The 23229-nt window shown below is 35.7% G+C and overlaps 1 protein-coding gene across 11 annotated transcripts in view; it reads right to left on the bottom strand.

The window, feature by feature from the left end:
• Positions 1-23229, bottom strand: part of NRF1 (nuclear respiratory factor 1) — a 145194-nt gene that overhangs the window by 110275 nt on the left and 11690 nt on the right. For 6 of the 11 annotated variants that reach the window (XM_077130065.1, XM_077129834.1, XM_077130212.1 and 3 more), the window contains 2 exons: positions 5079-5163; positions 3985-4077 (listed from right to left, as the gene is read on the bottom strand). The exons of 3 other annotated variants lie outside the window; for them this stretch is intronic. The gene's annotated coding sequence lies outside the window, so the exon portion shown is untranslated. Of the gene's footprint in view, positions 1-3984; positions 4078-5078; positions 6555-23229 lie in introns of those variants that run through there. 2 more of the 11 variants (XM_077129913.1, XM_077129991.1) reach the window with 2 other exon arrangements.

The following is a 23229-nucleotide window of genomic DNA, read 5'->3' as shown; positions in this document are numbered from 1 at the left end:
GGGAAAGGACAAATTTAGCAAAGGGACAGAAGATGGGCCAGAGAACTAGGCAGGGGCTGGACCATAATAAAAAGCCTAATATGCAGTCCTGCGCACCCCCCCCCCCCCCAATACCAACTCCACTACTTACCAGGTAATTTACACTTGACTATTTGCTGGGTTAGGATTTAATCTTATCACTAACTCTGACCTGCATGCTCAGCACTCCAGTCAGATGAACTACTTAACAGTTTTGTCAATCTCTGGGATGGTACAAAATAAGACTGGCTCCTGCCTCATCAAACTGTTCATAAGAACCCTCCAACAGAGTGAGGCCCCTGTTAGCCAGCCATTTCTGCTTCACTGCCTCACCCATCTTGGTCTCTGGCATCTCTGCGTTCCATGACACCTCTTGCATGAAGCTTCAAACCCAGGCACCATCCTTGATGCCACTGAGTACTTTTCAACCATACCTTACCTGTATTTCCCAGCTGTGCCTTACCTCAGCCTTGGGTTGTCTTGCTATCACTATTAACTTCTAACATACATATTCACTTCAAATTGAACATTTCTCATAATCTGAACTTTCCTCACCCAAGACACCTACCCTTCCCAACTCTGAGAAACAGTCCCAGAGTTCCATGCTAGGTGTGTATGAGGTATTATCATGTGAAGCCCACAAGGGAAAATGAAGACCAGAAGTCAAGCTACCATTCTCTCAAGGTCACAGCCACATGGTATTCTTTGACCCATCTCTCTTACCTCCCACTCTTAGTCATCTGTCGAGTCAGACCACCTTGCTACCTTCTCTTTTTGAAACACGTTTCTATGCACATTGCTACCTGTTCTTCAGGTCTGTGACAGTATAATTCCCCTAATTCCAGGTTGGTCTTCATTCTTTCAAACCACCTAAGACTCATTTTCCTTAAATTAAGATTAAAACTATAACAAAACCAAAGCATTCCTTATGGCATTCTTTGTGTTCTTTATTCCTGAATCCAGTACATGTGACTCCCTCTGCCTGACTTTCAAAATCCTCAATAATTCTATTCAAAAATAATTCCTCAAAGTCTCCCATAGGCCAAGCAGTATGTTGAGATCAGCAGATAAAATGAAAAAGTTAAGTAAGATAATGGTCCCTGCCTTCTAAAATGTTAAATGTCTATTTGGGAATCCTAAAGTACAATGAAATGATACAAGTGGCACAGTGGAGTTAGATACATCAGTTAAACCAAAAACTCCAAAGCAATGAGAATCAACAGAGCTGAAGGAGGAATAGAAAAGAATGAGAAATCCTTCTAAAACGGGAGACCTTCTCTTAGGGAAGATAGTATTAAAGAGAATAAGGGCAGTCAGAAAGGGAGCTTTGGCAGCCAGCAAACAAAGCAGGAGAGTATAAAATGCCCCATGAAAAGGGAAACGGGACATTTAGAATAGAGGGCAGAGAAAGAAGTAGGGAGATATGAACACAAATTTCAAGAAGCCTCAAAATCGACTTCACATTACTATAAATAATACAAATGTATTTTTATAATAATAGGACAGACAAAAAATGTCATATTATTCAATGAATAGGCTAGTTTAGGTGTTTATCAGAAATGTGGTAGCGATGGCAGCTTTGACCATCTATCTCTCTAAGTTCTTGGCAGACTATACAGATCTATGCATATCTACTGAAAACCAATAGTGAGTTTTGACTACTAATTTCCACAATGCCTATCAATGATTTAGAGTTTGTCTGTAGTTTTTAAAAAATTTTTATTATACAACTGGGTACAGAAAGTCTCCTCTCTATTCCACCCCACTCCTACTTAAACACTTCCTCATTTCTATAGCAGGGTGGTTAAGAGTATAGACCCTGGAGGTAGGGTACTGGATTCAAATCCTTGCTCTGCCACTCGCTGATAACGTAGAACAAATTTCACTCAACTTTCATGCTTTAGTTTGACTGCCCATCAAATATGGAAAATAACAGAACCTACCTCACAGAATTACTGTGAAGACCAAATGAATTAATATTTGTAAAAGGGATTAAAATGGGGCACAGCACCTAACGACATTACATAATTGTAACTTATTATTATTATTCTACCACATGCAAAGAGAGTGAAAACATAGAAACGCCAAAGGGAAAGTTACATGATTTTTTTTAATAACTTAATAATTAAAAAAAATTCTATATTGTGAAAAATAACATGTATACAAAAAAGCAAGAAATTTCAAAGCATACCACAACAATTGATTATAGAACAGATTTCAGAGTATGGTATGGGTTATAGTTCTACAATTTTAGGTTTTTCCTTCTTGGCTGCTCCAAGACATTGGGGACTAACAGAAATGTCAATATAATAATTCAGGAGTCATACTCATTTGTTAAATCCTTCTACCTTCTTCTTTGATCTTTTTTAAAGATTATTATTTTTTTTCTAGTGTGTGCATTCTTTTTATTAACTTTTTTTATTATATAGTATAACATATACACAAAGCAAAGAAATAAAAAGGGAATAGTTTTCAATGTATTCTTCAACAAGTAGTTACCGGACAGATCCCAGAGTCTGTAATGGTCTACCATACGATCCTCTTTTATCTTTCCTTCTAGGTATTTATTTTTAAATTGATACATATTATATATTCACATACCATGTAATTATCCAAAGTTTACAATCAATAGTTCACAATATCATCATATAGTTGTGCATTTATCATCACAACATGATGCATTTTTATACTAGGAGAAATATTTATAGATCATATACTAAAAGTTTTAATCATACAAGGATTTTTATCAGAGAATAGTTCTTGACCTTTCTGAAGCACAGATCCTTTTAAGGATGGATTGAAAGCTACACTTAGAAATATATGCACACAGATTTTCCAAAATATTTATTTCAATGTTCTTGGACTTAAGTCACAGATTACTTCACAAAGTTATTGCTATAACAAAGCTGACACACTAGAGGGTGCCACAAGCAACGAAAAAATATATAAAGACAGCACACTGCTTAAAATGTATAAGGACTGCTTAAAATTCTTCACTGGAACAAAAATTCTTTCACAGAAAAGAATAGTTAGGCGAATCTGTATCACCAAATGTTTTAAAACATGACAACTCTCTAGGTTCTAGACTAGTGCTATTCAAGAGAACTTTCTCCAACTATGGAAATGTTTTACCGTCCAAACATTTGAACTGTCCAAAATGGTAACTGTTAACCACATGCAGCTATTAAGCACATGAAATGTGAGTGAGGGATTAAAATTTATTTAATTAAAATTTAGTCATGTGGCTTTAACTATCATAGTGAACAGTGTAGTTCTACATGCTATTTTTAAGTTTTGAAATGACTGTTGCTTCTATTCACAGGTCATTGCATTTCATTGTTTAAAGGGATTTCAAATAGAGTAGATTCATGCAATAATTCAGGCCGATGCATCTGTAATGACAGTTCAACACTGCAGGACAGAAAGAAGATTGTGACTTCTCCCCAACCCACAAGTGTTCACAATCAAAAGTAAAGTTTTCTTTTACTTATTATAGAACCCTACTTATCCAATTCCCTAACTTCTTTATTCAAACATATCTGTAAGCCTTGGAATGTAAGAGCTTAAAGAAATAGGTGCAGATTGAAAGACTGAATTAATAAAATAAGAAGGCTTTTGTCATTAAAAAATAAAATTCATATTCTAATGATAACTGTTAATAGATTTGCCAAGGGCAAAGGGGGCACTGACAAGACAAGACTGTAATGATATCCAGGCAGGTTTCACGAAGGAGAAGACAGTCTCATTTAGGAGTTTGTCAAGCACCGGAATGAAAGAAGGGTAGTGCAGGCAGAGGCAACAGCTTGTGAAAGCCCACAGTATAGTAAGGGGTATCAGTGAACACCCAGAGTTTGGACTTGGGGAATTCTGGGGACCAAAGGAACACAGTTTTTAGCTGCCTTTACACCAGCTTCTTTCTTTACACTGCAATTTAATTTGCTAAAAATGAAACTAATGCTGACCCACCTGTCAAAGAGGAAAGCAGTCTATCCCACATTGTACAACATCTTTCAGCTTACAACACAGCATCTGGCACAGTGCCCTGAATGGAGTAGGTACCTAATGAATGTTGATGACAATGATAAGAAAGATTAAAAAAAATGCATTCTCAAATATGTAAATGCTTATTAGCAGCTTCAAATATCAATAACAAGCAGGTGAGTTGCTGAAGCTAACCTTGGGTTAGAAACATGTTGGAGAGGATGTTTGGTAGGCCCAGACATTTGCAACTGGGTCAGAATACAGCTGGCATGGCTCATTTTGCAGAATAATCGTTTGGCCACAGCTGCTCCCCAAATTACCAAAAATCAAATAAGTAGCTGTCATTTGATAGCAGGATTAGAGGCTGCCTCAATTTCCATTAAGGAGAAATAACATCAATTGCCATAAGTCCTACCCCTCAGTCTCAGGCAAGTACAAAGGACACTCTTATTCAGATCCTGCTTACTGTGAAACATAGCATTGTTGCCTGGTTGCTTCTGTGAAGGGTCCCAATTCTGCTAGATCTGTCATTACACAACCAACATGCAGTTAAAGCTGTTTCTTAGATTCTGCCTTACAGTTCAATCATTGATTTTTCTTTTGAGATAAGTGAATTAAGGACTTGTTTCTAGATAAAATCATAAAGGTGTAAGTACCAATACTACTAAATTAGGAATCCCTGTAATTCAATCAGTCTCATATTCAATGATTATTTACTGAATTCTTATCAAGTAGTCCTAGATTATTTTAGCATGAGTATTGCAAGAATAACTATGACTGGCAATTCTAATTTCGTATTTTTTGTTGAGAAAATTTATTACTACAGAAGTGACATGTTCTTTTTAGGTAAGTATGAAAATGCAGGTTGTGGTAGTTAGATTCAGTTGTCAACTTGGCCAGGTGAAGGTGCCTAGATCTATTGCTGTGGACATGAGCCAATGGCGTGTGAACCTCATCTGTTGCTGATTACATCTGCAGTCAGCGAAGAGGTGTGCCTGCTGTAATGAATGACGTTTGATATAACTGGCTGGTGCTTAAATGAGAGTTCACCATAGCACAGCCCAAGCAGCTCAGCATACCTCATCTCAGGATTCGCAGCTCAGTCCAGGCCTTTGGAGATGCAGAAAGGAATCACCCCGGGGAAAGTTGCTGGAACCCAGAGGCCTGGAGAGAAGACCAGTAGAGATTGTTCTGTGCCTTCCCATGTAAAAAAGAACCTCAGTTGAAAGTTAGCTGCCTTTCCTCTGAAGAACTAATGAAATAAATCCCCTTTTATTAAAAGCCAATCTGTCTCTTGTGTGTTGCATTCCAGCAGCTAGCAAACTAGAACACAGGTGAAAAAAATAAAAGGAAACACAAATCACGTATTCCCCCCTAGTTTCACACATGGTTAGTTTTGTTCTGTTATTTTCTATTTACTTATTTATTTGTTTGCATGGGCAGGATCCGGGAACTGAAACCTGGGTCTCTGTTATGGCAGGTGAGAATTCTGCCACTGAGCCACTGCTGCCCGCCCTTGTTCTATTATTTTAAAACACAAAGTGGGCTTATTTGTCCATACTGTTATATAAGTATTTTCACTTAATAATGCATGAATTTTTCCATGTTAGCAACATTTTCCACATTGTTTTTTAATGGTTACAGAGCATTCTGCTATAAAAGTATACAATAGTTATTTTACTTAGTAAATATTACTAATTTAGGGTGTTTCTAATTTTTCACTACTATGCACTGCAATGACAATTCTGGTTTTCAATAAATATTTGTTGAATGAATAAGTAAACAAATGGCAGCTAAGTCTTTAAGCACATACCTGATTATTTCCTTAGTTTTTTTTTTTTTTTTTTTTTTTTGCATTGGCAGGCACTGGGAATCAAACCCGGGTCTCTGGAATGGCAGGCAAGAATTCTGCCACTGAGCCACCACTGCACCGCCCTATTTCCTTAGTTTTTAAAAAACATAAAAACTTGGAGTAACTTTACAGTTACGAATCTGGAGTGCAGGCATAGAAAAGTAATGCAATAAAAACAGCAATCTAAACATAAAAGGATGTACATAATACTTGGTGGTGGATGCAGGAGAGAATGAAAATATTAACCTTATAACAATACAAAAGTAGCTCTCAGGAGGTGGAATATAGAAAGAAGGCAGAAACATGTATAAACCCATTTTACCAAATAGCAAGTTAAGGGACCATATTAAAAGTTGTTGAATCAATTATTCATGTATACTAGCTGACATTACAGCTCTTTTGGTATACATACATAATTTAGATAATGTCCTCTGGTAGCATTTTCAGATTTCTTCTTTGCTTTGCTTTAAAATAAGTTTTATATCTCTCTCTATATTTTATTCAGTTTTCTTTTTCACCTGTTTGTTTGTTTTGGAGATGGGGACAATGCCTCATCATTTTAAAACTCACCATAGCATATGACACTGTGACTGGTTCAAAGGTATAATTAATACATATTTTCTATGAACAACAGTAACAAAAAATTGATGAATTAAAAATTAAAAGCGTACCCTTTAAAGTTACAAAGATAAGAGTTTAACAAGTAATATAAATATCAAATAATGAGAGATGAAGGGGCAGGTAAAAAAAGTGAGCTAATTCTTATTTTTCATTAAAAAATCCACAGATATTGTCTTAAGTTCATAAATCAAGGAATAGAAGTTTAATAATATTATTTAGTTTTATGGAAGCAACCATAACAAAAGCTAAAAAGAGAATTAGTGAAATTTTTAAAAGGTTGCCTCTGGACAGTAGGGCTGGCGATGGGAAGGAAAGGGAAGAGGCAGGAGGCTCGTTTTTCATCATAGCTCTCTCCACTATTTGATTTGTTAGGATATACAATGTCACTCTGATAAAAACTGGCTGAAAAATCTGTAATTATTCACTTTGGTTCCCCAAACCATATCTTCTTATCTTGATAATTGGTCAGACCCAACTGCCCACAAGAGCTTTCCTTTAACCAGGGGTAAATCTAAAACACCAAAGACCCTGGGGACCATCTAGTCTGCTCTTCAAATTTTTACATATTAGATTGAGACCCCCTAAAGGTTGACTCATGGCAAGTCATATTCCTAGTTGGTGTTAAAATAAAAACTTGAACCCAGATGTCCTAACTTCCAATCACGTACTCCATCTGCTCCTTCAGAGACCCATCTTTGTGCTGAAATATAGTCTCTAATTGTTCTCTGCTTGGCTCCTTAATTGCTGTTCCACACTATCACATGCATATCTTCAAGTCAAAATTTGGGTTTTACTGGAAGTCCAGTGAATTTGTATTGTAAAATGGTATGCCTACTAAATCAAAGTGATTTTTTCAAACTACATTTGTAGCTATCATCCCTGCCCCTTTAATATACCTCTTCTTCCCCACCCTCCCTGCATTCAAGGATATAGCTACTTTGAAGTCTGATTTCTACAAACTGACAGTTCCAATAGCATTCTTCTCAACCACAGGAATAAATTCAGTTCATAGTTTCCAAAGCATGGTACTTTTGAAGCTATAGTCTTTTGTGGGTATCAGAGTGGTCAGCTGATTTCATATTTTCCTTTACTGATTGTTTAGGTAACTCTACCTACTCCTATTTTCAATAAATGGGAAGGGAATAAAACTGTTTGGAAAAAAAAAGGGCTAGGGGCAGACTTTTTGAGGAAAATGCTGGACATGACTTTTATGCTTGTTTTATAACATTTTATAAAAATTATTTTAAAATTTAATTTTAAGTGTATGAAAGCCCCTAGAGAATATAATTAAAAGCACTGAATTATATATTTAAGTGTGGTTAAAAGGCAAAGATTTTAGGCTGCAAACATGTTTCCAGCATAAAATTTTTTTAAAAAAACCCATAAGACAGTACAACAAGGAGTGAACCCTAATGTAAACTATGGACTAGAGTTAATAGTACAACGATAATAATATCCTCTCATCAATTGTAACAATTGTACCACACTAATGCCAGGTATTAATGATAGGAGGGTATATGTGAGCTCTGTATTTTCTACATGATTTTTCTGTAAACGTACAACTTCTCTAATAAAAAAGTATATTAAAAAAAGAAAATTAAATTAAAATTTTAAAAAAGGAGCAGCAGTTCCTCACCTGGTCAGAGAAAGTCTATGTAAATCAAAATAGCAAAAAGGCAGCCTTCAGGTTACATGGGTATCTCATACTCTTGTTTGGTCTGCAATGTTTTTGTTTGTGTTTTAAATGTGAATGAACTGTCAACATTTTAAAATTGGAAGGTAGCATAAAAATCCAGATTTCCGACTTCTCTTGAAACATCAGAAGATTTGGGAACACCAGGAAGCGGTACTGTGTTAAAAGCTTGGGCTGGACCCGTTGGGGGCCACAGCCCTGGGCTCAACTGGGTCTTTTCTCCTTCTCCCGCGTTGTCTGCCCTGGTACTGGAGGAATTTGCAGTTCCTGAGATGAATGCCTGCACCATCTGTCAACACAAGTTTCAGGACCAGGTGCAAGCTGCCTGCGGCCACCCTTTTTCCCAGACCTGTGTGGCGCAGTTCTGAACCGATGAGGAAGGGCCCTTCCCGTACCCAGATGACTCCTGGCAGCGCACCATGGAGCCCAATCACCCAGTGCTTGAGGTGGCCCTCACAGGGTGCCAGCAAAATATAGTCAGTGAGGAAAGTGTGCAGTGAACACCAAAGTGAGAAAGAACCTATGTGCATGTGTAGAGAACAGGTGTTGGGGCACGCGCGGGGCCAACCAGACATCAACAAGCAAATCGATGCTTACAGAGCAGACCCCTTAGAGACACAACTCTAAGCATAGATCATGGAAAAGAGCTTTGTGTTCTCTGTGGATTCGTCCCAGAAATGGTGGTTTTGGTAACAAATGAGCTGCTGTGGAGGGAGGCCATTATGTATAACATTTTTAGCCCATAGAAGGAACTGGCTTTTGTGTTAATATTTGTGGCATTTTCTTTGTAAGCTCAAGGAGTGGGGTGTTATCCTGATTGCTTAGAGGCAGGCCAGCATGGTGTACCCCAGAAGTTCACATGGCGGCCAATAAAGCTGAGTTTGTCTCTAAAACGGTAAAAAGTTTGGGCTCCAGACTCAGATTCCTGGGATTAGAAACCTAGTACTGCCATTTGCTTGTTGTGTTACTTAACCTGTGTGCCTCAGCTTCTCTATATGCAAATGTTGATAATGTATTAATACCTTCCTCATGGTACTGATGTGAAGACTAAATTAAATGAGATAATTAAGCATTTAATGTAGTGCCACTGCCCTTCCTCTCCCCCCACCCCCCCAGTGCTAGCTATTATTATTATCATTTTGGCTTGGCAACAAATGATCTGCTATAGGCAGCAGTACATGCTCCCTATCAACCAGCATGTTCTCTCTAAATCCACTCCTGGCTAGTCTCCCTCAAATCTGCCTGGCCGGCATTACAGGCTGCAAACCCTAATAGCAACAAAGACTTTACAATGGAATGTGTAAATGCTAAGAGAGATCATTATAAAGATAGTGGAACTCAAAGGAGGGGGTAGGTAATCTAATCAGTCAAAGATTTACCCAAGACCACGTTCTAGGCCTGGAGTCAGTAATAAACGAGAAGGCAAAGTACCTTACCTCAAGGAGTTCACATTATGTTGGAGGGAGCCGTTAACAGTAAAGACATAAAGGAATAAATAAGAATTTCAGGATGTGACAGGTGCTATGCAGAAGATAAAATAAGGCAATATAATAGTGGGGGATGGGGGCAGGTGTTTGGTTTCTGGGGAGATACATTTGATTTCAGACCTGAGGGATGAGAAGGAGGCAGCCCTGGGAAGAACATGGGAGAAGTACATTTCAAGCAGAAGGAAATAAGAGTGTCACTGGAGAACAATGAAAAGGAAGGGTGTCGAGGGAGACAAAATTGGAAAAATCATGTAAGTCCTTTGCCGGCCTTGAAAAGGAATTTGGATTTTATTCTGGTCAGGAAAAAGAATGACATATGGAGAATGACCAAGCATGGGGTACACTAGTGGTTCAGTTGGGGGAAGGCTAGAATTAGAATTCAGATGGTAGGGACCTTATATGCAATGTAAAGTAATTTGTACTTCATTTTATAGCTCAGACCATCCAACGTTATGAAGATATCTTTATAACACCCAGAAAAGTAAAAGAAACCTCTTCTAAATGGTAGTTGTATTTATTCAGAAAAACAGATAATGAAAAGAGGATACTATAAATTACTTATTTAAAAACTTACTAGTAAGCTAACTTTTGAGAGATTTATTCAGCCTACAGACAACTGTAGGTTACAAAAGCCCTCTGCAATAACTCCTTTTACCCTTAGGGTTCTAGGCTACAGGATGAAAACATTGCTAAAGATGATGAGTAGCATTTTTCAGATTTTTCTGGCAGCTGTGTGAGAAACACTTGGGAAGCAGGGAGGCTAAAGGTAGGCATACTAGTCAGGTAATTAATTCAATGGTTCACGTTAGAGCGAATGGGGTCCTGATCTAACACAAAGGGAATGGAAAAGAATACATTAAATATTTAGGTGAAAATGGAAGGGAATTAGGGACCAATTGGATGTGAACATTGAGGGAAAGGCAAATCTAGGATATCTCCCAAGTGTATGGCTCAGATTAGTGCGTAGTTCTAATCTTATTAACCAAGGTAAGGAACAGGAAAAGAAAGGATTTGCAGAAGATCCTGAGGAATCTTCATATGAGCTATCCAAACACATAGCCAGGATATGTAACTTGTATGAAGTCTGCGATGTAGGTATAAATTTGGAACTCATCAACAAACCAAAAGTTGGCAATGAAAGCAGAAAGCATGAATAAAATTGACCAGGAATAATACATAAAGCGGATGAGAGAGGAGCAAGGAAATTTGGGGAATATGAAGTCTGCGATGTAGGTATAAATTTGGAACTCATCAACAAACCAAAAGTTGGCAATGAAAGCAGAAAGCATGAATAAAATTGACCAGGAATAATACATAAAGCAGATGAGAGAGGAGCAAGGAAATTTGGGGAATATTTACAGAGGTGGAGAAGGGGAGAAAAACTGTAAAGAAGACTGAAAAGAGGTCAGAGGGAAAATGAGAATCAGGAAGGCAGTGTCATGGAAGCCAAATGAAGGGAGAGGTCAACAATATCAAAGGCAGTAAAAGAAGGAGTTAAGATAACTGTTTGCCTAGAGAATCAATACACTCATTCATTCAACATATACATAATAATTACCTATTGTGTGTCAACCATTGATGTAGGCACAGGGGAGACAGTAGTGAACAAAAAAAAAGTCCTGCCTTTGTGGATTTTACATTGTATCGGAAGGTGAAAGACAATAAATAAACACATATTTCTGGTGATTTTAAGAGTCAACAGGAGAAATAATGAAGCAGGTAAGAGAGATGGGGAGATGGGGTAAGAGATGTTCCTTGCTTTTTATATAGGATAAGATGATATTTAAGCACAGACCAGAAGGAGGTAAGGGAGATAACGGGAATTTTTTGAGGAAAGAGTGTGGCAGGCAGAAAGAACTGCAAAAACAAAGATGCTAGGACAGGAGCATATGTGATAGATTCTGGAAAAGCAAAATGGTTCCTGTGCCTGAAGCGCCCAGGTAAGATAAAAACAATAGATGAGGTCAGAGAGGTTACGCAGGATCAGGCTCTTAGGGCCTTAAGAGCTTTTTAAGGACATTGACCTTTCCTCTGAATGAAATGGGAAGTTTCTGAAAGACTCTTCCATTTGAGCAGGAGAGAGATGTGATCTGATTTTCTGATTTACATTTTAAAAGGGTCACTAGGGCCGCTACGTGAGAAAAGACTAAAGGGGAACAAGGATGAAAGCAGGGAGACTAATTACAAATCTACTGAAATATGATCATGGCTTGGAACAGGATAGCAGCAATGGAAAGAAGTGATTAAATTTTGCATATATTTTGAAGGAAGAGCTGATAAGACTTTCTGATTTGGATGCAGGGTGGAGTAAAAGAGGAGTCAAGAATGACTCTAAGAGTTTTGGTCTGAGCAACTGGAAGAGCACAATAGCCATTTACTGAGATGGGAATGAACGTCAGAAGAAAAAATTTTTTGAGGGGGAAATCATGACATTCTAGACACGTTAAGCTTGTGAGTCCTATTAGATATTCAAGTAGAAACCCCGAGTAGAATGCTGTGAATTGATGGCCTAAAGTTTTGTTTTGTTTTTTTATCATTTTTTAACTGCTTTTAGGAAACGTTTACTTTCGTTCCTCTTTTGAGGAATGAAATAAAAATTGCAATGATTTTCTTAGAAATGTTTGAGGTCAATGTTCATTATTTAGATTCATTAAATCTTGACAAATCAGTTATACAAGAACCACCAATACCTCTTCCTAGGTAACAATATAATAGTAGGTCACAATTACCTATCATATCTCAGTTTCAGATTTCTAACAAACATTCTTTAGGGATGTCAAGACAGTCTATGAAAACAAGATAACTTTAAGTAAGTAAAAGCAACTATGCTGGAAAGATTCAGCAATGTACTCTGTAAATTACTACATAAATAAATAATCTTCCTTCCTTCCTTTTCCCCTCCTCTGCTCCCCCCCCCCCCCAAAGAGGTACCTCCTAAACAGAAAGAAATCAGAATTTGGGAGTCAGAAGTTCTCGTTAAAATTTCTAGTTGCATAACCCTCGAAAAATCACAAAATCCTTATGAGCTTATTTTATCATCCACAAAATTGAGAATAATACTGGCCTCATCGGGTAATAACAGCTAACATTTATTGAGCCCTTATCATGTGCTAGGTACTTTTTCTAAGCACTTTTACATATATAATCTCACTTAATCCTCACAGTTGTAAAGTATTATTATTATTATCCTTGCTAACAAGTGATGAAATGAGGCACAATGAGGTTAACCCTTCTAGGACAAACAGGAGGTAAGTGGTAAAAAATTTAAATCTTGGCAATGTACATAATGCTTTGCAGTTAAAAAAAAATTTTCACATTCTTATTCTTAAAAGTAGGTATAACACAGTATTAGATTGAACCATATGAAACTGCTTTTTTGTAGCTCCAAAATAGTCAGAGTAATTTCTAATGGTTCAATCTTAACTATTATGCTATAACCACTTATAAAAATAAAATATGAATATGTTTTTTAACTGTAAAGCACTATGCAAATGGAGGTTTATTTTAAGAAATAATAAATGGAACCACAATAGGAATGATTAACACACAATTATGAAACTGGAAGTAATATGAAAGGTAGCTAGACAATAAAAATGGAAATCCACTCAAACTACCCATCAATCAATAATCAATCAACAGTTCTATTACATACCCAGCCTAGGTTTCCATTTGCAACCTCTTTATAAAAGTAATACCTGTTGGATCAATCTGTGAACGGTAGGGAGACAATCTCAAATTGACGTCATTTTTCTCCATGGCACTCACCACCACCTGATGTAATATTTATTTGTTTACTAGAAAGTAAGTCCATGAAGGTAAAGATTTTTCTGTTTTATTCAGTAAATACTTAGAATTGAGCAGAGCTGATAGTAATCACTCAAACTGGTTTGTTGAATGAATGATCAATTAGAACTTCCTAAATTACATGGTTACGAACACATAAATACATTTTAAAGACAAGGATAAATAGTACCAAGATTTTTGTAATGTAAACAAAAACAAAAAACTTCCTAAATGATGTAATGGTTCCTACCCATAAACACTCCAAAAAGTGCCAGATATCTAAATTTGAACTGTACTCATTCAAAAATGAAACTCCCCATATTTACTTTGTGAGTAATCCATTAAATACAAACTCTGTTTTGGATTACAAAAGAAAATTTAGAATAGCATATGATCAAAGTTAGACAGTAGTAAGGAAAAATCCTATTAGAAACTTAGTTCAGGAAAGAAGTTAGAGAAAAGTAAAAAGCATATGTTTTAAGACTGAAATTAATGAAATTTAGAGAATGGTTAAACTAACTTCACTGAAAATTAGAAATAATGTTTTCATTTTAGAATTTGTTTAATCTGTATTTCCTTAACCCAGACTGGGAGAAAACAAAAAAGAAATGTTACTCTAAATTTCTAAAGGAATTGTAACTAACTGTCACAACACACAACACAACCTGTTAAAAAAAAAATCACCAAAATTTATCCATGACTACCAACTGTTGCATTCATTCAGAATAAGCATTTGAAAAACTACAGAGTGCTGTACCAAGATATAATCATACTGTAAAAATAAAAATATCTTCTCAATAACAGTTTCTTAATGTAATATTTGATAAAATTCTAAAAACCAGAAAGGAAAAGAGACCATCAAATATTATTTACCTTATACATTTATCAGCAGCCACTTGATCCTAGCCACAACAGACATCCTGCAGGTGGCTGTCAAATCACTGAAAGCTGCTCACTGCCCATCTTCCTAGTCTCTTAGAACTAAATTCACTTGGGGCAGAACAAGTCAACTGACTTTCTCACCAGCAGTAATATGCTGGAATAAAAGTGTTAAAAATAACTTGGGCTGCCAAGACTTTGTTCTTAAGAACAAACTTGTAACTATTAAAGGGGATATTAAATGAGAGGTTGCCTAAAAGAAAAAAAGCTAGCTGCATCCATAGTTTGACTGGGGCAATACTTGAAGTTTTGATCTATACTCACACCAGAAGAAAGAGAAGTAACCAGAAAAAGTGACAAACATTACAATCCCCAATAGACTGAACTGTTGAAGACAAATAATGAGTGTACTTGTAGCAATGTGTAAATAAAACTAGGTCTGTATTTTAGAACAGACTCCATTGTGCAACAATATTAACTCTGATTTAGTACAATATCAAATCACTAGTAGAGAGACATGCCATGAAAGTATTAAAGGATGAAATAAGACTTATGTGTATTGACACAGAAAAATGTCCACATTTACTGTTGGAAATTGGGTGGAAGTGGGGGGAGGTTATAAAACCTACTAGAATGAGTATAGTTTCATTAAAAAAAAAAGTATGGCTATGGGCAAACAAAATAATCTAGAAAGATATACTGAAACTTTATCTTTTAAAACTATATTCTTTTTGAATGGCTTTCCTCTATGAAGGATGAAATTGTTGTTTACAGAGACTTTACTTGCTGTTTCATAGATTTCTTTCTCCCTTAAAATAATAAGTATATATTATTTTTATAACGGTGGAATGACCTAGTTCCAGCTTTGGGAAAGAAAAGACAAAAAACATGACAAGAACCTCTCCCCTTCACTGATTGAAAAACCTGAGACCTCCAAATTCAGGGAATCAGACATATATACAAACGGGTAAAGCTGCCCAACTGTTGTCTGGGTTACATTCTTTATTTTTCTTTTTCAAGCAGAGCCCTTTATGCCCACAGAATCCTATATGGAATCTCAAAATACAAGATGGAAAGTAGAACTACTATTATTGAAAGGGATGGAGAATGTAGAAAGTTATTTCATTCCCTTGACCTCCTGCAGTACCCTCTGAGGCTCCCTAGGACTCCACAGAGCCCTGATCAATGCGAGTTTTCCACTGGGCAGTTGGGAAACCAGAGGCCCAAGAATCAGCCTCCTGTTTCTGGCCTCTGCCTTACTGACTGGCCCCAAGATCATTTTATCTACTATGCATTATAAACAGAGTACCTGGAGCCCGCAAGTTTTTCAAAGACCTAGAGAAAAGCTGAGAGACCTGAAAATACAAGTTAATTGACCCCAAAATACCAAAAGAAAACTGCAGTCAAAATTAACAAATGTATAATTAAATGTTCTACCTACCCACACCCCCTAAAAAGAAAAAGAAACAAAAAATTCTTAAAGCTCAACAGGAATCAGGCACGCCCAATTCTCTGGTGGCTTTGCAAATGAATGTACTCTTCTCTGGACTGAGGTTCATGTCTAGTCACACATATCCATCAAAATAACCCAGGCTGAGATCATCACTGAGAAAATCAAATGCAAGAAAAGCAGCAACAAAAGGACAGTTTTTGAAACTGGAAAAACAAAAAAAAGAGAAGATATGTGGATCAAGTAGACAGATAATTTAATAGTGAATTCTGTCCTTGGAGGGTAAAATCAAATAAATTTAAAAAAAAGTGATGCAAATTTCTAAAAATGATCATGGTGATAAATATACAACTATGTGATGATACTGTGAGCCAATGATTGAACACCATGTGAGGACTCCATGTGTGTGAAGATTTTTCAATATTTTTTTAATTAAAACAAAATCCAAGAGCCTAGAATAATGAGCAAAATTTAACACATTTTAATAAGTATAAACATATCATTCTGAACTCTGATCTAAAAAGCCCATTGTAGAAAAACTTAAGATGATGGAGACATGTCATGATAACAGAAAAAGAAGATTTAGGAGTACTGGTTCATACTAAACTTAGTATGGAAATAAACACCATAACTATATTTAGTACTGGACACAACTTTTTAAAGACATAGAAAACTTCTATTATATTTCACTGAGACTCCGAAAAGTCTCAATGTTATAAGGAATAGTTGGGAAAAGTAGAGATGTGTAAAGGAAAATCATCTCTCTAATCAGATACTATCAGGCTGTTACGAGCAAGAGGAATTAGGCACATCGTGGGGCCCTAATAAGAAAAAAGGTAGGGTAGAATTTTGATCAGGAGGTCATTTTTTCTAATAAGGGTATGAAAACAACGTGGGTTATCAGGAAGCAGTAAATTCTCCCATCAGAAGTTGTCTTTAAAGTAAGAACACAAAACCACTGTGGGCAATGGAGAAGGGGGCCTTGCGTACATTCTGACTCAAACTAGCATGCAGAAAGTAATATAACAAAACCTCAGACACAGATTCTATCCCAGGAGATTTTGGATCCTGCCAGTCCAGGGGTATGTAGTAGGAAGACTGTCAGATGATCTGGATATATATCCCAGGTAAGGTTTGATAGCATCCTTGCTCGTTCACCTATTGGGAAAGTATAATCTAGAGATAAATAATTACATTGCAGTTGGGGAGAATATACAAATATACACACAGAACTACAAACAGTATAAAATTAGCTTTAAACAAAATCTTTATCCTCTTTGAGAACTGTAACAGAAACTGAAAGGTTTTCCTAGAGAAATGGGGGGGGGGATACTTTCGATATTATAGTATTAAACCATTTCACGTATTCCTTATTATTAGCAAATTGCAAACCGCAAAGGAAAGCAGATTAACATACTGATTCTCCAAACTCATCTCTTAAGACTATATATACCGAAACTAATGCAATAATGCCTCACTTAATACCGCAATCTGAACCATTCATAATACCCAAGAAACCATGGAAAAGGCCTTTAGTTTTTTTTATTTTTCTTTTAAATTTGTACGCAATTCTAAAAAGTATAGTTCTCTGATTTCCCAGGTTAAAGCAGGAGAAGCAGTAAAACAGGGAAAAAGAGGAGGAGTAATGAGGGAAACAAAAAAAGGAGAAAGACAAGAACAAGCAAAGTACAACCAGCTGGTCTTACTTATGTAAGAACAATCAGCTCTATATAATTTAATTGCTTATAAGAACACCATACTATCCCAGGATTCTAGAGAGCAAGCATTCTAGAATGATGTGTTATTGAAAAAGCATGAGCAACAAAAAAATACATATGTTGACCACCAACATTTTCTTATTTCCCATAAGAAATCATAGGACAGATAGGGGGCAGGGATTTGGGGTCACATTCAGGAGCTCCTCCAATCTGAGTCACCAATGCATATGGTTATAAAATAGAATATATTTGAATAAACAGGATGAATGGCAGTGGGAAAGGAATGACGAAATCAGGTGGGTCAACTTCTTTCAATGAAGAAACAAGGTTGCTGGTGGAGAGTTTTCCCAACACTGTCACTGTGAAAGAAATGCCTCAGACTTTCCCTTTCTCATTCTGAACCACATGGTTTGCTGGTTCTCATGTTTGCCACCAGCAGCAGCCTATGGTGGTACTTGTCTCAAACTGCACACCACACTCTTCCTCCCACCCAGCCCCACCTAGCAGCACAGAATGCTAATAAAAGGTCTAACTTTACAAGTGCACAGTAATCCAAAGAAGTTCCAATATATTCAGCAATCAGTGCTCTCCACAGTGACACCAAGTTACAAAAAAAGATAAAATTATAAACAGTACATAGTATTCTGGTTTAAATGGCACAGAAATGTTCATTTTAGAGTTCTTTTTTTCATTAAAAATTGTTAAAACTCAACACAGTACTTTGTTTAAAGGATAAGATCTCTCTGACAAATGTGTTTACTAGAAAAATCTCACATAAGTTTAAAAACATGCTAAGCAATATTACCTAACTCTTCCCAGATGCCATTTATATAATACTTCTGTACCAAGAAATATGCCATCAATATTTATTAAGTACAGATAAGTGAATCTGTCTGATATGTAATGGTCATCCATTTTCTTTCCTTTTTCAATTAAGCAATCAATCAACCAAAATGGGATTATGACCTTTACGTAGTTGTTTTCCAGTTTTATGTAATTCATAAAACTGAATCACTTTCAGATTAAAACGTATCCAAAAAGTACATACAAATAAATAGAAAGTTAAGAAGCAAAGGGAAAAATTAACTGTGGTTATCATACTCCATTGAATCAAATATTATACAGCATTTAAAATTAGTAAATTATAACTACATGTATCAATAAAGATAAATCTTATACAAAGTTTAAAAACATACAAAACATATCTTTTTTTAATGGATACATACACATACAGAGAAAGTTTTTTAAAATGCAGGGGAATGATAAATACCAAATTCAGAATAATGTTCACCGCTGAGAAAGGAGGGGGCAAGGGAAATGGAGGTGTGCTTAAGAGGCTTCAATAATACCTGCGATGCTTTATTTCTTTAGCTGTAATATAAGTACATGGTATTCATTATATTGTTCTACTCCCTTTTTTATGCCTGAAATACTTCAAACATTTTAAAAAGCAGCAGCCATTGGAAGTACATCGAAAGTAGTAGGACTTAACCCTAATCTCTTCAAACTACTTAAATGGGATCAATACTAATGAGATAATAGAAATAAATGTATCTTTTACAATGAAAAAATGTAGACTAGGAGTTAGGTTTTTCATGACCATATTTTACATTTCCACCTACATTCCATTTGAAGGCAGACTTTTTACTTTGGTCAGTTTTAAGGCAGGATTCATTCTTTAAAGAATGTCCTAAAAATTCTTTAGGGATTTCTGATTGGTATTTTCTGGCTTGGTGATTTAATATGATTTCTAACCAGGACATGAAACCTACAACAATAAATAGAAGTGACTCACATAGTAAACACATTCCCTGTACTGTATTTCTGACAAACTGCATCCCTTCACCTAAGTTACATAATATGATAATGATCCAAGTTTAGGTAATGCCTATCCTACTCCTGACCATACCATAACTATGAATCGATGTTATTCAAGGACAAAATGTAAACTGACAAGATGACTGAAGAACTCCTTTAAGGAGACCCAGTGACTTTCAACATGAAACAAAAAAAAGTTTGCTATTTTGTTGTCAGAAATGCCTTATCTCTTAAGTCTTTACTTAAAAGAGGAGTAAAAAGTTAACGAAAAAAAAAAAAGGAGGGAGTGGGTCAGGGGAAAGACCCAGATGGTTTAGAACTACTACTTGTTCCTTCTCATTTCCATCTTCAACTTTACTGCCCATCCCTATCCTAGCCGTAAACAGAAACAGACTGTCACAAACAAGTGAGTTGAAAAACAAGAGGAAAGTGTACTATTTAGCAAACTTTAAGATCATCACAAGATGGGTAGGTGAAATAAGGCTCCCTCTCTAAAAAGAGGGTATACAGTATGCTATTTTCTCACCCTATTCCTTATATAATATATATATATATATATATATATATTTTTTGCTCAAAACAAAATGTGGGTGTTTAATGTTTAATTTATGGTCATCAGCATTTGATATTGACTTAAAATCAACTTAGGATAAAAATGAGGCCAAAATTCAAAATTGCTACAAAATAATTTTGTAAATCAACATAAAATTGATTTGGAGGTATCCAAAGTATTTGAAATGATCAATTTCATTAATTTTTTAAAAGAATTTTACAAAAACCTTCCCCATTTTAAAGCAATGTCTTCATCCAATTTTATTTTATTTTATTTATTATTACTATTATTTTTTTACGTGGGCAGGCACCTGGAATTGAACCCGGGTCCTCTGGCATGGCAGGCAAGCATTCTTGCCTGCTGAGCCACCGTGGCCCACCCTTCATCCAATTTTAAACTTTAATCTCTGTGAAGGTGCAGTAATATGACAGACTACTCAGTGCAGTCAGATTCTTCCTTATTCAGGAAACAACCACTTCAAGAACTTAGCACAAAGAATATTGAGATTTATAGAAAACAAAGGTTTCCTTGGACAAATCCTCTTCACTCCCACATATTATATACTAAACAAAACAAGAGAAAAGTCCAATATATTGTTGCTTATAAATCAGAAGGATAAAAATGCAATCACAAAAGTGATTTTAGTAATTTGTACTGAAAACACCTTCTGTAACCCTTTTTTGAAAAGACTTTACACAAGCACAAGCAGAGACCTACTGAAATTCAAACAGGATGCTTGCTTTTCAGACCAATATCAAATCATTGGTTAGGCCAACATCTTTTCAAATAGGTCAAATTAGGTCCATCTACTTGAGTATCTCTTAGACCAGTACAATTTAAGGGCACAAAAAGTAGAGTACTCATTAACAAAAGTCCAATAAGGTTCAAATTGTTAACTCTGTAGGTATTTTTTATATGTGTGTCTTTTTCCTGTGCATTTCTGAAATCAGTTCATTCTAACTTCGATATTATCTTTTATTGACATCTTTATTTCATCATTTGAATTTACCAAATAAACATCATCTACACTTCATTTGTTCACCCTACTCTCACAAATGTTTGTGGAAAAGCTGTCTAATCAAGATAGATGTGAAACTATCTACATAATTTTACCATCAAGTTCAATCCTGTTTAAATTTCATCATACAATATTCATTAAACAAATATTCCTGGAGCACCTCTTCTGTGTAAAATTCTGTACCAGGCACCAAAGGGGAATATCAGGATGAGCAGTTCAATCCTGCAATAGCTTACAGCAGTGGTTCTCAAAGTGAACCATGGAACCCTAAGGGGGTGTCTCTCAGACCTTTCAAGGGATCAGTGGGGCCAAAACTAATTTCATAATAACTACGACGTTATTACAACATTACTTGCCTTTTCACTGTGTGTACATTTTCACTGTGTACTATGATACAAAAGCAAATTTACTGAGTCAATTTTATGACATGGTTGCAAACTTAGATCAAATTTAGGTTATATAAATTATAGTGGCTACATTGTGCCCCAAAGAGGGAAAAATCAGGGTCACTCTAATTTGTACCTGTCAAATCAATCCTACAATTCCTGGCCACACCTGGTATCCAGGGATCCTGATAAGGTACAGTAGGTTCAGGGTAGTTTGGTATGCAGAATGCAACATTTAATGATTTACCTACCTCATGTCAAGTATTTCACATGCATTTTTCTTAAATCTTCACAAATCAATGATAAAGGCATTATTACTGGTTTTAAAATTAAGAGATTCAGACTCAGAAAGGTTAAGCAACTTCCTGAAGGTTACACAGCTAGTAGGTAACATCAGGATTTAAATCTGAAGGTCCTGCAGTGGGCTGAATAGTGACCCTCAAAAAAATATGTTCACATCTTTACCTCAGGAATGTGAGAATATAATCTTATTTGAAAAAAGGGTCATTGCAATAATTAAATTAAGGATTCTTAGATGAGGAGATCATCCTAGATTATCTGGATGGGTTCTAGAATCAATGACAAGTGCTCCTAAGAGTAAGGCAAAGATGAGGAAGCAATGTGACCAAGCAATGATATGGCCACAAGCCAAGGAATGCTGGCAGCCACTAGAAGCTGGAAAAGGCAAAGAACACATTCTCCCCTAGGGACTCCAGAGGGAGTGCAGCCCTGCCACCCTGATTTTAGACTTCTAGCCTCTAGAACTGTGAATGAATACATTTCTACTGACTTAAACCACCAAGTTTGTGGTCGTTTTAATGTCTTTAAGATACTGATTTAAGTATCCTAACTATCAAGCAAAAATATAAAAGTTTTTCTCCTGGAAAAGATCTTATTCTTCAAAATCAGAAGACCCTTTTTTTTGGTTCCATCATATAAACCTTCAAAAGCATTATACTAAGATAAAAAATAACTGCATTATTTTAAATACTAAGGTATTATTTACCCTGTATTTGCTTTACATTTTGTATAAGAAAAAACAAACAAAACAAAACAAAAACATCTTCCTACAAAAGGAGGAATAAAAAGAAAAGAGAAGGCAAGAAAATTGGTTATATTCCTAACTCTAAAGAGGATTCCAATGCATAAAATCTTTAGAGAACTTTGATAAAGACCCAGTTATTCTTTATATAAAATTAGAATTATACATATCACAAATGTCATTGAGGAAGAGTGTGAATTAGATTGCATAACATTTTACATTTATAAATACAAATATTTACATTTTATATTTATATATATTTGAACTCCCCACAAATAATGCCAAAAAGCAGATATTCTTAACACTACCATATTACACTATTACTGTTATTAAAAACCATTACTGTTACTGTTATTAAAAACCTAATATGCTTTCGATGTGAATTTAACAACTCAGAACGACCCATGATAATATATTAATAATATATTGAGACAAGATTATTCACCTCAGAAACCTTCCTGCAAATAGGAATCTTAGCTCAGGAAGTAAGAGGGCAGAGTGGAGAGAAAGCAGGTTAATACGCCAGTGAAACTGAGGTTAACCCAGGATTTAACTTTCATTCTTCACTAAGTAAGCTTTCATAGGCAAGCCCCTATGCCCTTACTCCAATTACCCTTAGCAAATCATACAAAGCATGAAGCAGAAGCATGTTTTGGACAAATATGTATTTGGAGGGAAAATTTTTACTCTTCAGGGCAAAAATAAAATTGGTAATACCAAATATCCTTAGACATTTTTAGTTCAAAACAGTATGTATGTTTGATTGTGTGTGTGTGTGTAAGTATATAAAAGTACACTTAGAAAAATATCTAAAACTGTATATATCAAAATATTATTTATGGTAGAATTGTGATTATTATTTTCTTTTTGCTTTTCTACAATAAACACATATTGCACGTCTTTCTAGGTTAAGAAGAAAATATCCTATTT

This window comes from Tamandua tetradactyla, chromosome 1, assembly GCF_023851605.1.
Source record: "Tamandua tetradactyla isolate mTamTet1 chromosome 1, mTamTet1.pri, whole genome shotgun sequence".
Taxonomy (NCBI): domain Eukaryota; kingdom Metazoa; phylum Chordata; class Mammalia; order Pilosa; family Myrmecophagidae; genus Tamandua; species Tamandua tetradactyla.
Note: the sequence above shows the minus strand (reverse complement) of the source record. Positions and strands in the feature narration are given on the sequence as shown.